Raw genomic sequence first — 16,758 nt, forward strand, 5'->3', positions numbered from 1 at the left:
CAGTCAATTCCCCTTTGCTTGTAGTCCATTGACACTTTCAAATTTTGAGAAAGGAAACAGTCAGAGATAACTCAGCAATGTTTTGTGTCCCCAAGTTTATATTGAAGAATAAGCCAGAAATTGTCCCTTAAAGAATCTTTCTTTATAATAACTTTTCTTTCTTTTTCTTTCTCTTTTTCTTTTTTTTTTCTTTTTTTTTTTTCTTTTTTTTTCCCCTTCCAAATTGTGATTCTGTATTTGTTTGCTCTGACAATACTTTCTAATTGTTTAATCTAGGATTTCTCTAGTAATATTGTTGCTCTAAGTTACTTCCACTATTAATACCGCATTGGAAGACTGTTAAAAGGAAACACAGACAAAATCATCTCTGTTCATGAAACAGGAAGATGGCAGCAATTCAGCAGTAGAATAGACTGAAACCGGTTTCTGGAAAACCGCATGATGATGAAAACCTCAAAAAGTGACAGGAGTTCTGGTCCAAATTCTTGTTCCATTTCTTGTGATATGGAGATTTAACCTAATCCTTCTAGACCTAATAATTTGTGGAAAAGCTTGTGGGTTTCAACAGGGACATTTCTCAGGATCAGAAAGAAACAGTGGAAAAAATTAGTGTTAGGAGAACTATTATCTGACATTTGCACTTGGCTCTGTAAACTGTGAGGTCCATAGTTAAAACAGTCTGATTTCAACAAAAATTGTAAAACACTTCAACTGACTTTTTTTTTTTAAAAAAAAAAACTAGCTACCAAAGAAAAGTTATGAAGCCTACTTGTACAGCAAGCACTATAGGAAGCTGTATGGGATATTCCTGCTGATTGATATAGCATAATATCCATAGTCAACCAAGACAAAAGGAAAAATTCATATGTGACAGAGATTTTGTATCAGGCCGTCGAGTTTCGGTGGGAACTGTCATCAAAAAGTTATATTTTGCTGCTCACGAGAAAACATTGGTGCTGAAACTGGAAATGTTACAGTTAACTAGTACATCTAATTAAAAGGTTTTGTTTGTTTGTTTGTTTGTCTAGTCTTTCCAGTCTTAGCCCATAGAACAATTTTAACCCAAAATCTCCTACATATAACCAACTAAACTAGGTCTTTAGAAATCCTCCTGATGAGGAACTGCCTAACATGACATTATCCATATTATTTTCAGGATGCCTTTCGATATATGAGGCAAAAATCTTATCATTAAACTTCTCTGTGGTAGTGGAGAATGAAAACATCTGTAGACTGTGATGTATTAAAGATGTACCTTATATTAGAATCATCCATAATTAATGCAGACATTCCAATAAATAATACAGTGTCAGGTTCTTTGGATTATTGAGTGTACTCCACTGTGTTCATATACTTATGCACTGGCAGTAATAGGGAGCAAGTTTCCTTACCTAATTAAACATCGGGCTCTACTATGTGTTTAAATAGCATTAAGGTTGTGTCACAAACTTAAAAGAGTAAATTCAAAGGTAAGGATGACATCTTTCTCCTCAGCTCATGAGCCATGTATTGATGGCTTCTTCCATTTTTTTCCCCACCTGCGTGTCTGCATAGATATACATTTTCATGGATATTTTTACCCCTTACACTTAATTTGTAGCCTTAACACTTTAAATTAGGTGTAGTAGTATTAATATTTTAAAGAGATTCTTTCCTCAAGAGCCTGGAATTGCTCTGAATAGCTCAAATAAATCTGTATTTAGGTTAAGTAATATATAATTTTCACTGAACACATATATTTGTTAACATATTTGAAAATGAGACTTGTATTGACCCAAGAATCCTGGGTAGGTGCAAAGAAACCACTATATATTTTTTATTCGTTCGGTATTCAGGCATTTGCTATTAAAATGCATAAGATGTATCCCCAAAACTGAAGCCAGCTACTTCAGAGATATAAGATTCCACTGAGGGAATAGGTATTTATGCTTTAAAAACATATTTTAATTTCCCAATTGATCATAATAGTTCATGCATAAAATCAAGAGATTTTGGGATTTCTATTACTTTAAAATTTCCATTAACATTCATTTTGCAGAAGGAGGTTTATTTTTTTTTTTCCAGAAATAAGATCTTGTCTGCAGGATCTGATTCTGGAATGATATCTCTGATAGACGGGACATCATTTACAACCTGACAATAGCTACTAGAGGACTGATAATGATTGTGCTGCTAGAGCTCACTGTGAGCTCCATTCTGCATCCTCGACTCATGTCAGTAATCCGTATATAAGCCAGTTGTCTCTTTGACCTCTAAGGGTCTGAGCATGCTAGTGAAGATGGAAGGGTCAGGCAATAAAAGACTAGTACTTTCTTGCATGAAGGACCTGATCCAAAGATTATCTTAAGCCAATAGAATTCTTCTTCTGGAATTCAAAGAGATGTGGAAAATGCTCTAAGCAACTATTTGGATTTGTATTGTACCTAAAATGTAAGAGTAACAGGGAAAATAAGAATGTCATAATGTTTGCCTAGAAAATGTCTTTAAAAATAAGTTAAAATATTAGTTCCATAGCCTGAAAGCTGAAAACATGTATTATTTTATTGAGAACCTTGAGAAAAAAATCCTTTTCCTCCCTCCCTCCCTCCCTCCCTTCCTTCCTTCCTTCCTTCCTTCCTTCCTTCCTTCCTTCCTTCCTTCCTTCCCTCCTTCCTTCCTTCCCTCCTTCCTTCCTTCCTCCCTCCCTCCCGCCCTCCCTCCCTCTCTCCCTTCTCTCTCTCCCTCTCTTCCTCCCTTCTCTCTCTCCCTCTCTTCCTCCCTTCTCTCTCTCCCTCTCTTCCTTACTCCCTCCCTACTGCAGAGTAATACCATTACATCGATGTACTAGCACTGTGGACAACATAATTAATCGGTTCCTAAACTGTGACTTAAACTGTAATTTTCAGCAGTAATTTCCCTTAATTCATATTGTTTGGCTGTTCTGAAATGATTATTTGCAGACCAGTCAATGAAACATGGACTATCAAAGTTTTTGATTGTACAATAAAATTACTGTAATTGAAGTACAATGCTTTCAGTAAAGACAATGGGCTACTGCTTACTGACCCCATTCAACAAAATTGTTAGTTGAAACAAATGTTTAACTTCATTTCTGAGTGTAGAGTTAAAAATAAAAAAGCAAAGAAATGGACTTAACACCAGTAAGCAACATTTATTCAGGATGAAAACAGAAATTGGTATTCAGGTTAGCAAAGACTAGGATATAATTTTGGTTCATATACTTTAGGGGTAAGGGACATGAACCATGGTCAGATGAAGATATTATTTATCATAAAAAGATACCACATTGCTATTTCTGACAATGCTCATGTATATTTTTCCTCAGTTGAATAGTTCTGTGACAACAATAAAAATCCTGTCTCTTCCTCTCTGTAAACATACTTACACATCATACAAAAGCATCATGCACTTATATGTGCACAAGTTAAAGAGAGAGATTTTGCAATAATTTGCAAAGCTATTTTATATCTTCAATTTAGACAAACCAACACATCTATGTTAATGTAACTGCTTCACCTCCCATTTGCACCAACTGAACATCTGGTCTACTATTTTGAAGTACAGAATCACACTCCTTATGGACTTGCAATTCCTCACCACATCAATGGGAAGTGCTGAGATATTGTTAGGAATCTTATCTGCCAGTGTACAGGTAAGTGCACAGTGTAGACTTTGCACTTACACTCATATTCCTCCCCAAATTACTGTTTTGGTTATTACGCACCAAATGTGCATAGGAAGAGGGTATTTTTCCCTCAGCTGGAAATATGAACACTCACTTTCCATGTAGCCTTAACCCTGACCCTAAATTTGCAACCCTTAAAGATTAGTTTAAACAGAAGATCAATTTTGTTTATAGTGATGAGCATTGACTTTTCTCCCTGCAGTGCATGACATTGGCCTGGCTATTAACAGAGGGAAAAAACATTATTCCCTATGGCTAGGAAGTTCTATAACATAAAAAGAAGTTATATTTCATAGAATCATAGAATAGTTTGGGTTGGAAGGGACCTTCAAAGTCATTTAGTCCAAGCCCCCTGCAGGGACATCTTCATCCAGCTCAGGTTGCTCATAGTCCCATCCAGCCTGGCCTGAGATGTCTCCAGGGATCGGGCATCTGTGGGCAACTTGGGCCATTGTCTCACCTTCTATAAAAAATTTCTTCAGTATATCCAGTCTTAATACATAAATATATATGTATGTGTGTGTATTTTTTAAATATATATTTAGATGTATACCTGAAATGTTATCACCAGTCTAATACCAGTTGCCCTGCAGGATGGGCTTCTAAAATGAAAAGTTACTTTTCTTTATTGTCTTCAAAGAGCCCCCTGAGCCAGGTTAGTTGTTTGTAGTAACCCAAGGGATGAAGAAAGCCTGTTCAGTATCCCTTTTCTTTCTTACGGCAAGAAGCAGGCTGTGATTTGGACGTTCCACACCCCCCTCCCCCGGCTGCGGGGGGCCGGTGGGGTGAGCCCCCCTCGGCCCCGCCGGCGGGAGCTGTCCATTCAGCACCACGGGCTGCCTGCCCGCCCGCCAAAACCACACAAAAGAAGGGAAATATTAATTAATTAAAAAAGGAGGGGGGGTGTGTGGGGGGAGAGTTAAAAAAAAAAAAAAAGGCAAAAAAAAAAGCCAATCTGCTCAATCCTCTGCCTGCAGGCAGACTCTAACGGAAACCACATATGCTTTGCCTCTCCCTATAAGAAATCTTCATTGGGGCATTAAAATACTTAAAAGGATTAGTCGTTAAATACTTGTACATTTGGTTTAATTCACTAGAAACGCTATGTCACAGGGTTACATCAGAAAGCTAGAGAGTTTTAATCTCACTTGCAGTATTTACCTAGATGTTTTATTCCTTCTGCTGCTTGTTACAGGGATAATATTAATATCCTACTTGTCCAGAGGGAGGAAGTTAAAAAAAAAAAAAGAGAACAGGCTGCTGTCTGATGGTATAAAAATATCAAAGAAACTTTTAAGGTAAAACAAAACAAAACAAACCAGCATGAATTGGAGTGCAGCATTCCTTCCCACAGCCTGTTGCTTACTTCTGATAGTGGAGGGTGAGACCTGTTGTCTTAGGAAAACAGGGTAACTTAGGAGATTGCAGAGGTCTTGGGACATGTGAGATGGTGGCTTTGTTTAAGCCATCTCCTTTTTTAGCCTCAGTTTCTCTATATGACAGGTGTGCAGGTCCTTTGTAATTCCTCCTTCAGTGCAGTAGCTAAAAATACACTATTTTTGGCAAGGATCTGGAAGGAGTCATGTTCAACAAGAAACAGGTGCCATAAATGAAATGAAGGCAGGTACAGAAGTGCTTTACGGTGACCTTCTCAATGCGGAGGGCAATTGCTGTGTAGGAGGACATTGTCATATGAGACTTGGTTCTTTTTTGTGACTAATGAGAGAATGGACTGTTACAGCTTAAACCTTCCCTCACATAGAGGTTTCTGCACATAGTCTTGCTATTCCTTCTACAGCCTTGCTGTAACTATATCCATTTAAAAAGACCTCAAATAATGAGATATCATTTAAATTCTTTGCTTTTGAAATCAAGAGTAATTTTATTCATATGACTGGCTGTTTTGTCGAAAAAAAAGAGCAAAGGGTGAAATTCTGGTCCCACTTGAATGAGTGTATTGCCACAGATTTCTGTTAATTTAATAAGAAAAAACTCACACAGTGGTGTGGTATAAATTTATTAATTCTAAGAAAGAAGCCCTGGATCTTACACAGTAAGGGAAGGAGAGATTAAGGCAAGACACATTCCATCATCAAGTTCTTTGTTTGCTTTGCAGTGTCTGAACAGCAAAATGACCCATAGCCAACAATTTTCATTGTATCAGCAGAGTATTCACTATTAAGATTAGTCTCACTGGAAGTTCTACTATGACTTCAACACAGCACAGCCTAATCTCCTGGTATTTCCTCTTGGCCATCATCCTGAGTCAGGCAGCCTCCAGAAATATCAACATCATCTGCCCTGTCAAAAAGTATAATTAAAATGTAATGTCACTGGCTTTGTGTAGAGATAGATGAAAAATTACCATGCACACTCCACATCTCCAAAATACACACATATCTGCCAATAAATTGCAATATAATTCAGTGCTGAGATTTAATTTCAGATTTTATCCATCTGAGATAAACACAGTGATGAGGTGCAAGGTGAGGCCTGGGTAAGACTTGTCACATTAGGGACTTAGTTGTTTTGGATTCAGAGCATCCTAATTTAGGGCTGCCCAATCATTCTTCTTGCAAATTATGGCACAGTAATTGACCATAAGACTTTCTGAATGCCTGAATGATGTAAGAAACATAAGGAAAACCATTCACTATACAGTAACTCAAGAGACACTTTTTGCATCCTATAATCTATTGTTATTATTTATTTATTTATTTGTTTATTTATTTGTGGAACTCTTCCCTCTGGTTTAGGGTGCTTTATACCTCCTAGATCTGTCAGTCTCATTTAATATTTGGAGGTGTCTGAATATCACCTTGCCCTTGACTTAAAGGATATTTTTTTTGCGAGACTTTATGCCTTGTTGTGCTTTTTTCCCCCTCAAAAGAAGAGAATGGTTTCTTGTATTCAAAGCATAAACGTAGCTGCCCATGAGACTGCTTGGATGAGAACTAGATAAGAGAGTTACATTAGGGCAGATATTCGGGTCACATCATATCAAACTGAAAGCATCAGGCCAAAGATAGGCTTGGCTAATAATATTTATATATGGTCATTTTAAACATGAAAATTCCTCCTGCCATGAAAGAATCTCTTTCAGTCTCAAGTCAGTGCAGGTATTTTCAACAGGGTTATGTCACCACTTGCTAAAATGCAATGCATTTGCATCTTCTCTGCATTATTTATTATCCTGCAGGCTGAATTGTCACACTAATCATGATTTATGTCACTGAATTTTATCAGCTTCTGCTAGATTATATTTTCAAGTGGTTCCCCTGGACTTTAGGAAGAGGAATGTCAGTGCAAGTCTTTTACACCTGTTACACAGCATAGGTGGATGCTGCTTGTTGTCAAAGTCATGCAGAAAAATGTCTCTTTTTCAGCAGTACCTTCTGGCATTGTGACCTTAACACATCCTTAGCAGACAGACTCTTTAATGCTTTCAAAGCCTTTAGAACCATGTTACGGGAACACTTTATAAGTTTATGCTTGACAGACCAAGGGGATAATTTTCCGAATCACTGTGATGTGTGCTGGAATATGTGACATAGCAGGCACCAAATGCGATTAGAGGGCAGTGGATGATTGGGATGGTTGGGGTGAGGGTCAGTGAAGGTTTTGGGCTGTATGTGGAAGACCACTCCTTGTCTCTGCAACCGACTTTCTATGTCACCTTGGACAAAACACCTAGTAAGTTATTGTTACATTCCTCATGTTTTACATGTGTGGAATATCCATTTCTTCTTTTCTTTTTATGTCTTATTGCTTTGTAATGTTAGCTCCTCAGAGTGAAGACTGTCTTGCTGTGTGACTGTACATTCCTTGTGAGAATGGGAACCTTGATCTGAGTTTGAGGCCACTCAGTATACAAAAAGTAGAAATTTTGCATGGTGGTTTTTTTTTTTTTGGAAAAAAAGAAATGTGACATACAGGATGGAGTCCTGAATCATTAGGGCTTGCTTACAGACTTGCTCCACTTTAACTTGTTCTGAGAGATTTTGCTGTGTCACAGCCTGTGTGTAGGTCCATATAAAGAGTAAGAGTCTGATAGTGTGATTAGCAAAGACACTCCATTGCTTAACAAAGTGAGGAGTCCAATGAAAGCTTTCTATTTTGTTGGCTGATCTGCACTAGTAACTAAAATGCTGCCACAGTAGGTATTGTTATTAAAACTATAACCAATCTGTTGAATTTGTTACCAGAAAAGAAATAATGTTCTCCTATGGAAAAAATAGATTTTTTTTGTCCTCCCTTTGCCCAATAAAGCTTGAAGTTAAATGGCCTTGTCACTCATGTCAGTTGCCCACTTTTTGTCCCATATCCATTCTCCCTGGCTCTGAATTTCTAGTCACCTGGAATACTTTTGACAGTACACTGCTCCTGCTATTGCCTGCATACTAGTAGTGGCATAAATATATTTCAGGTGTTTATTAGGCTTCCTCATGTGAATGAGGAATAAGCTTTTGTGAATGAGGAGTGAATTTCCTCACATTTGTGATTTTGTATTGTTTGAAGTCCTAAACCAGGGCAGAGTTTGATTTTCTTTCAGACAGCAAAAGCTCTAATGAGAAATGGGAGGAACAAGTACTTAAATGCCACATAATCTGTGGAGTTGCATTTTTTTTGCATAGATGGATCATCTAGAATATTTCTCTTAAATAACAGCATTCTAACCTGGAGTGCCATATATACCATTGGTGTAAATCAGCACAACTCCCAAAGGACATGTGTTGATTTTACACCCACTGGACATGTGGCTCAGCCAGCTTGTGATTTTTAGCACTTAGTTTTCTTCATGATCAGAAAATAACATTATCATTTGCCTGTGATAAGGACATCTTTAATCAGGAACTGGGATCTACTGTACTGCTAGGTGCCAAGAAGACAGTCCTTAATTTAGAAGTGTCTCAGTGTAGCATAGAATTACTCCTTAAGTGTAAGAAACTGAGGAATAAAACTAAGCAATAATGAAAGAATGTTAAAGTGTTCAATTTTATGTGAATATGACTTGTTTAGAGATTTAGGGATTTAACTTTGAAGGAAGAGAATTCTTTTGTTTTCTTAAATTCAGCTGCAAGTCTTATCAGGGAACTGAATTCTAGTCTAATTTCCATAAAGAGGAATAAAGAGCAGGTCAGTGGAGTTATGCTATCATGAAGCTAAGATGCGCATCCTGACTATTATTCTTGAATAGATGTAGAAGAGGAGAGCTATTGGTTTGATTACTCAGTTTTAAATTATTTTTCAGAATGTCCTGTGGAAATAAAATGAATTTGAAAAGATATTGCAAAGGAAAATTCATTTACATCTTTTGTGCAGAAAGAACCTGTTGGGTGACATTTATAAGACGATTAAAGCTGATTTCTTACAAGCAGTAGAATAATCAGATTTCTTAGCTAAAGTGGAATTAAGGTCCTTCAATTCATCTGCAAAGCTGACTGAAGTTGAATCATAGTTCAGTAATTTACATGTCATTTACAGGGGCATTCATTGTGCTTTTAGTACTGTAAATATGATCTGAACAGCTTTTGATCTTTTGCAGCATTTGCAGGAACATATTATTGTTTCAGAGAAAAAAGGAAGAGTTTTTTACAAAAAAAAAAAAAAAATCCATAAAGCTTTTTTACAATGTCAAAACAAATGTGTCAACCAAATGGTAATATCTGCGCTAGTTCCATTTATCTGCACACGGTGGTTGTGAGGTTTAATGATTGTTTGTCACAAAAATACATTTTAAGAGAAGCAAACAGATTGCTGAGTAGCAAACATGTTTTATGGAATATGTAACATTGTAAACACATTTTTGTTTCAATAGGATTTACAGAGGATTGCAAGATGAATGTGTTCATACAAAATGAGAAGTAGACAAAGCTTATATTTTCCTAGCTAAGTATTATGTGTTCTTTTGCTTTTGCTAAAAGGATTCGTTACCATTAAAACTGACACCTTCATACTTTTTTGTACCAGACTAATCTCACCTTTGAACTAGGACTAATTCTTCTGACACATATTTGACCACGGCTTCCATAGTAAGAAAACCCTCTTACATTTCCCACAACTGCCAACCTTGTTTATCTTGTCAATTCTCTCTTGAAGGATCAGATCTTTAGCTGTGCCAAAGCCTGGGGAAGTCAATGAAAAGATTCCCAAAGGCTTTGAATCAGACTCTGGCAGTAAAGCACCAGTAACTTCAATAGAATTACACCAATTTACTCCAGTTGAAGACTTTACCTGGTGTTTCATACTGCACTCATCACCATTATATCTGGGGTTCACCCTCAACACTTCTTGGAGGCATAAAAAAAGAGATGTTTTAAAAGCAGAGTTTTGGTTGGAGGTAGGGTAGAAGATGTTAGTTTTTATTTAGAAATATAACAGCTTAGTCAATCCTTTATTAAATAAGCTATTGTGAAAGGGATATGCTTACAAGATGATGATGTCTTAGAACACATCTCTATTGGGATAACATTGTTGGCATGGACAATGGAGAGAATAGTGATGACATTTATTATATGTTATTGACAACTGATTTATTCTGAGAATAGGCAAATTAATACCTAGAGATGTCTATAAGGCTTATTTTTTGTCCATCAAATTATTTACCTCTTCTTGTGACAAATGTTCAAGAGTCACTTCAGGGACATGACACAGAAGCCACACAAGATACTAGTTGTCAATCAGTTAACATGAATAGCTTTAATGTTATAATACTCCATCTCATCACACAAAAGCCATTTAGAAGAATGTAATCTAATACTAATTATCTTTAAATAGCTATCTAGATTCTAGTCAATGGAAATGGACATACATATCTGGAAGGTTTTTTACCCTGTTCACTTTGGGCACCAATTTTAAGATCTGCCAAATAATCTTTTGGAGTTTTTGCATCTTTCCATTGATGCTAGAGAGCCTAATGAGCATATTGTATAGATTCTTTTGTTTAGGATGCTGAAATTGCTAGGTTGAATCCCAACAATACTGATTTCATTTCCTATTTCCAGGTACTTGTGTTTATAGTCTGAGGAGGTCTGCTGTCTGATACTGCAGGTTACCTTACCTTAATAGTAGCATGGTCATTGGATTTTGAGATTTGAGCCCTCATTAAGCCTCAAGTCATATTTCATTAACAAGGATTCATAATCTAAAAGCAAAGCAATTCTAATTAGGTGAAAAAAAACCAAAACAAAACAAAACTGAATCAGAATCTTTTCTTTATATGAAAAGCCACAAAGCTGAAAGTTTTTGGAATGATCTAAAAGGCATATAGAGGTCAAAATCCTGTTGACATTTTTAGATTCAAAATACTCTGAAATCCTATTAGCTTTGAAACCAGCAGCTCGTATCTAACTCTAAATATCCTAGATCCAATTTAAAGAATCACAACACATCTGAAATTAATGTCGAAGTACACTGATGTTCATACTCATATTTTGTGTATATCTGCCTAGGAGAGGTCTAGGTAGATAAATTTCTTTTTCCAATTTATGCTGCTTACCATTCCCTTCCTTCTTTCTGGAATATTTGGAGGATTTATTGTGAGTTTAAAACCATTAACTGTCAGAGTTAGATGTGTGAAGCTCCTCAGTTTCCTCAATGACTTCTTGAATAACTGGTCAGAATTTAATCTTCTAGAAAATTTTTTGTCTGTTTTCTGAAAAAGACCACCATATTGCAGTTCATCATCTTAAAGGTACATTTTCCTATGGTGTATATCTGTATGTCCCTTGTGCCCTCAGGTTTCATTTCCTCTATCAGCTTATAGGTGGCATACAACATGAATATGATGGGAGTGATATCATTTGTACAATATTCATAATACTTAGCACTCTCTTGCCTATACCAGATTCTTATTGTATACACCCAACATCATCACCTCATTCCATCAAGACACTCATCCTTCAGCCAAGAGTTCTACAACATCTGATTTGATGGTTAGTTTCTTCATATGTAGAGCTTGCAGGTGAGCACCTCTTTTTTTTTTCTCCACAAACCTGTCCAGAGGCAGTGGGAGCTTGTTTCAGAGGTGTCACAGCTGACCTTCTCTCATACCAACACTGATTTCACATCCAAAATTTCTTCTGACTGTCTTCTTTGTTTCTTCTTTTCCAGTTCTGGGCCCCTCAGTTCCAGAAGGACAGGGAACCACTGGAGATAGTCCAGTGCAGGGCAACAAAGATGTTGAAAGGAGTGGAGCATCTCCCTTATGAGGAAAGGCTGTGGGACCTGGGGCTCTTTAGTTTGGAGAAGAGGAGACTGAGGGGTGATCTTATTAATGTTTACAGATATATAAAGGGTGAGTGTCAGGAGGATGGCGCCAGGCTCTTCTTGGTGACAACCAGTGATAAGACAAGGGGTAGTAGGTTCAAACTAGAACACAGAAGGTTCCACTTAAATTTGGGAAGAAACTTCTCAGTGAGGGTAACAGAACACTGGAACAGGCAGCCCAGGGAGGTTGTGGAGTCTCCTTCTCTGGAGATATTCAGAACCCGCCTGAACACCTTCCTGTGTAACCTCATCTGGGTGTTCCTGCTCCAGCGGGAGGATTGGACGAGATGATCTTTTGAGGTCCCTTCCATTCCCTGTCAATCTGTGACTGTGTGATTCTTTGACTTTCAAGACACTTTCAGGTCTTATTTTGAAATGCAGCAATTGGTCCCATTGCTTTGCTTGCTTTCTACCAAATGAACTTTTTTTTGGTTATCAGATTCTGGTAGTCGTCTCTCACCAGCTTGGTACCACTCTGTAGTATGCCCACAAAGACTGAGTATATCTCTTGGTTGTGCCACATCCATAATAAAGAAATTTCCCTTCCTCAAGAGCTGAAGGAATTAGAAAAGACAGGTGCTTGTAGCGAAGAACAGACTGTGAGACAGAAACATTCCTTACCACGATCAGGTATCCTGTATATCTGAGGTCTGACGGGACAGAGGAGTGTATGGTATCTCCAGGCACAGACAATCCATGTACCTGACATCTGGATGTCAGACAAGAATAAGTGAAGCAGTCAGTTGGATTTAATCCTTCAGAGTTAAGAAATGAAACAAGACATACTCACTCTCGTTGTGTTTTGGTGTGGGTTTTTTTTTTTTTTTGGTTTTTTTTTGGTTTTTTTTGGTTTTTTTTGGTTTTTTTTGTTTTGTTTTGTTTTTTGTTTTTTGTTTTTTGTTTTTTGTTTTTTGTTTTTTTTTCCCCATTCAGGTGTTATCTTGGAGAGGAAACTCACCCTACTTTTTCTGCACTTTTGGTCTGAAAACAGACATCATGCCCTAAAATCTTCTTCATTGCATGGCTAAAGGTTCAAAGGAAGGTATGGGTGGAGGAAATCTTTGGAGATGTGAGAATACATGAGTTTCTGGATTTTTTTTTCAAAGTTATTTGTTTGTGTGCGTGTAAAATGCTTTAAAAAAAAAGATGAAGTGTCTCACTGCCCATGCTGTGGGCACATCCTTCTGTTCTTTAGGAAGTTGTTGGCATTTCTGAGGGAAAAGTGGCCACATGTAATAGGGAAAATGATAAGTCCATGGTCTGATTTTCTTGCTTATCCAATTCCTCTACTTTGTTGGAGGACCTGGTCTTTTAGTGACCATAAATCATCAGAGGCTTTATATATATAGTGGTTCATCACAAGCCTGTTGGCAGTTCATTTATAGCTTTTGGCTGCCCCAAGAAAAACTTATAGTGCTCATCCATTTCAATGAATATTGATATATGACTCATTTCCCTTCAGCATTTCTTCAGATCCTCAACCCTCAAGCAAACACCCCAAAGGAAATAATTTGCATGGTCAGATTTCCACAGGCTTGATTTTTAGTGATGCTTGACAACTTTTGTGCCAGAGAGCAGAATGTTTTTGTTTTTTTACCAGTCAGGCAAGTTTAGCTTTAAGTGACCAACAAGAGTTATCTAGGACACTATCAGGGCTGCACTCAAGCTCCTAACTTTCCTTCTTGGCTGAATCCTTTTCAGCAATTTTCTAGGAAGATATTTTTAGTAGGTAAAGGACCTAGAAATTCCTCCACTTGGCTTGCCTCACACTGCCTTTGAGCTTTACACCATTATGAATGAATGGCTATTTTCTGCTTCTATCTATCTCAGGCATCAGTTTAGGCTTGGGTGAATTGTCCACAGAGGATACCTATCTCTCCAATAATTTTAGAGGCATCCCACATGTTTGCCTAGATGAAGCAAAATACCTTAATTTCAAATTGCTCTTTTTAAAGGAGGTGAATCCCATCCTAAGTTGGCAATTTTATATTTTGGAAGCTACACATATACTTTCCCCCACTTCATCTGCTCCTAATTGTTCTTTTCACTGCTTTTTGGTACTTTGTGTTCCTTCTTGTTGCAGCTGACTGTCAAGTGCTTTTCATTTACCAAACAAATAAGTTATAGCACCATTTTAATGGAGTGATTTAATATTCCATTTCAAGAGAAATTCTCCTCAAGTTTTTGACTTTGATTCATTGATGTGGAGAAATTACCATGTTAGTTATTTTGTTTTTTGTAAAACACCTAAAGAGCTTTAGAAAGAGTTGTTTGAACAGATTGTTTTTCTCATTTGTAATACTACTCAATACTTTATGACTCAGGAGTATTTTGTAGCAGTTCTGATTCACTTCTGCCTTGGTTTGAGTTTATAGAATGAATGCAGTTGAACAGTCATTATACAACCAAGCAAAACAAGTAATGCTGTGGTTAAATAGAAATAGCTGGATTTTGGAAACTATGGTTTGACTTTGTCTTTGCTATGGCCTCTCCCATTCTTACTGTCATTACATAATTTTCTACCTGTGAGTCCTTTGACTGTCATCAGACTTCACTTCATAAATGAGTTGTCTCAGTTCAGTGCAACTCACTGAGATAATAATTTAAGATACAGGTCCATTGTTACTGTTGATATCCTTGGAGACCTGTCCCAGGAGTGCACTATAGAGAAAAATTTGCTTGAAATAATTTTTTCTTCATCTGTAGTATTTAGTGCAACCACTTAGTAATTCTAGTCTATTTGTCTCTTAGACCAAAAATTTCTACTCTCGAACCTAGGGAAAAAGATGGGAAGAATTTTCATAATTTAGGATGGGAAAATGGAAAAGACCTAAAATATTAGGTTTAGATGTCAGTCATACTATGGTGACCTCAAGGTTTATATGTATCTTACAGATAAGACCTCTTTCATCTTTTTGATCCTTTTATTGGAACTATTACTTCAGAATCATACAGACTGTTTCACTTTTCACCAACAGGGGCTGTAGAAACTGATTTTTTCCTCTTTAAAACTCCTAATCATAGAACTTACATCCACAGATATGTCATATTTATAGGAATATAAATATCTAGGCTAAATAATACCTATTATTATTACTTCCATTAAAAAAAACACCCAGCTCCTCCTAAATGATATAGAAATTTAGTAATGACTTAGATCAGAGCTGAAATCAGTTTCTTCCTATGTTCAATTTACTGGTAATCATGTTTTTTTGTTGTAAGAGCTTCTGTGTAAGGAAGAAATTTCTGAGAGTAAGGGCAGAATTCACACCATTTGTGAATATGTAAGGGACATCTCTTTTCCCTGATGAGTTCTGTCTTGTAATTTGATTTTTGACTGTAATTCTCAAGTGGAGAAAAACGATGTAGGCATATATATGCACACATACCCTCACACTACACTCTTTGCCAGCTAAGTAGGAAAGACTGATTTTGTAGAACTTTTTGTATGATATTCCAAGCAATACAAGACAGTGTGCCATCTATTAGCATGCCAACAGAACTGTTCTCTGAAGACTAAAAGAAGTGGCAAGTCTTAGCTGAATTCATCCTCATCCCTTACGCTGGTAAGTCACCAGTTGCCTATCTGTCACGTTAACTCAAAGGAAGTTTATATTGACAAAAAACCTACAACAGTCTCCTGGGTGACTCCCTAGCTGGTGGAAACTGCAGCAGATCCACTCTTTTTCCTTCCTACTATCACAGCAGGCTGCAGGCATAAGCAAAGCAAGCAGTTTCCTAAGGGAGCAGATGCCAAAGCCATCTCAATTTCTACTTTGCCTGTGATTGCCACTTGGAGTTGAGTGAAACCAGCCCTAGGGACAATGGAACATTCCTAAAGCAGGCTAGATTTACATGCCAAAATTCAAAATAAGCCTCATGTTTCATTACTCTGTTAGACTATTGGCCACACTATAGCAGCAATTTATTAAAGTTCTTAACCTTTAATCCTCTTTACTGGATAAGATGACAGTGAGAATACTTCCAGACTTGAAAAATGAGATTATCATAGTTAAGATCGTGCTTATGTACTTGAGTGTGTGAGGACCTAAGGTCTAATGAGAACAAAATGGTTTGCACAGGTATAGTGGAAAGAAGAATTTGGCTTGGGGTTGCCACTCTCAAAAGCAAGTTTTGGGTTTTTTAAATGAAAATTTACTTTTCTCAGTCAGAATTAGGCTAACTAGATTGTTTCCTGAAAATAGAGGAGCTTGAATAAAAACCTGGTTTTCAGTGACAAAGAGCCAAAAATGTAGAGTAAACTGCTTGTGAGTCTTTAAGAGGTGCAACACCAACCAAATAAATGGAAACAGGGGAGAAAATGTACAGCACCAGCCAAATTTGTGCAATAATTAATCACAAAACACTTTGCCGTCAGAATGAACTACAGCAATGCGGCGCTGGGTGAATTCTATCCTCAGAGTCCTACTTCACATGAGGTACTGTGAGGCTTAATTAATGAGCCTTTGTACTGTGGTTGGAGATCCTCAGATAAAAGAAATTTATACAGAAGTGGAAAAGCAAATAAATGAACAGAAAGGGAAACAGGAAAATAATAAATCTCTACATGAGCTTGCCAGAGTTAAGATGCCATTACTTCAGCTGTGATTAAAAGATACAAGCTTTGAGAAACTGTGGCATTGAGCTTCCTCTGTCGCAGAACACTGTGGTTTTATGACATAAAATAGGGCTGTTGAGTTTATTAGCAACATTGTCCCTTAAAAAAAACCAAACCAAACCAAACCAAAAAAAACCCCAACAAAAATAGAAAGGAAGCTTCATATTCACATTCAGCTTAAATAATT

This window comes from Nesoenas mayeri (genome assembly GCF_963082525.1).
Source record: "Nesoenas mayeri genome assembly, chromosome: 3".
In the NCBI taxonomy this organism is placed as follows: domain Eukaryota; kingdom Metazoa; phylum Chordata; class Aves; order Columbiformes; family Columbidae; genus Nesoenas; species Nesoenas mayeri.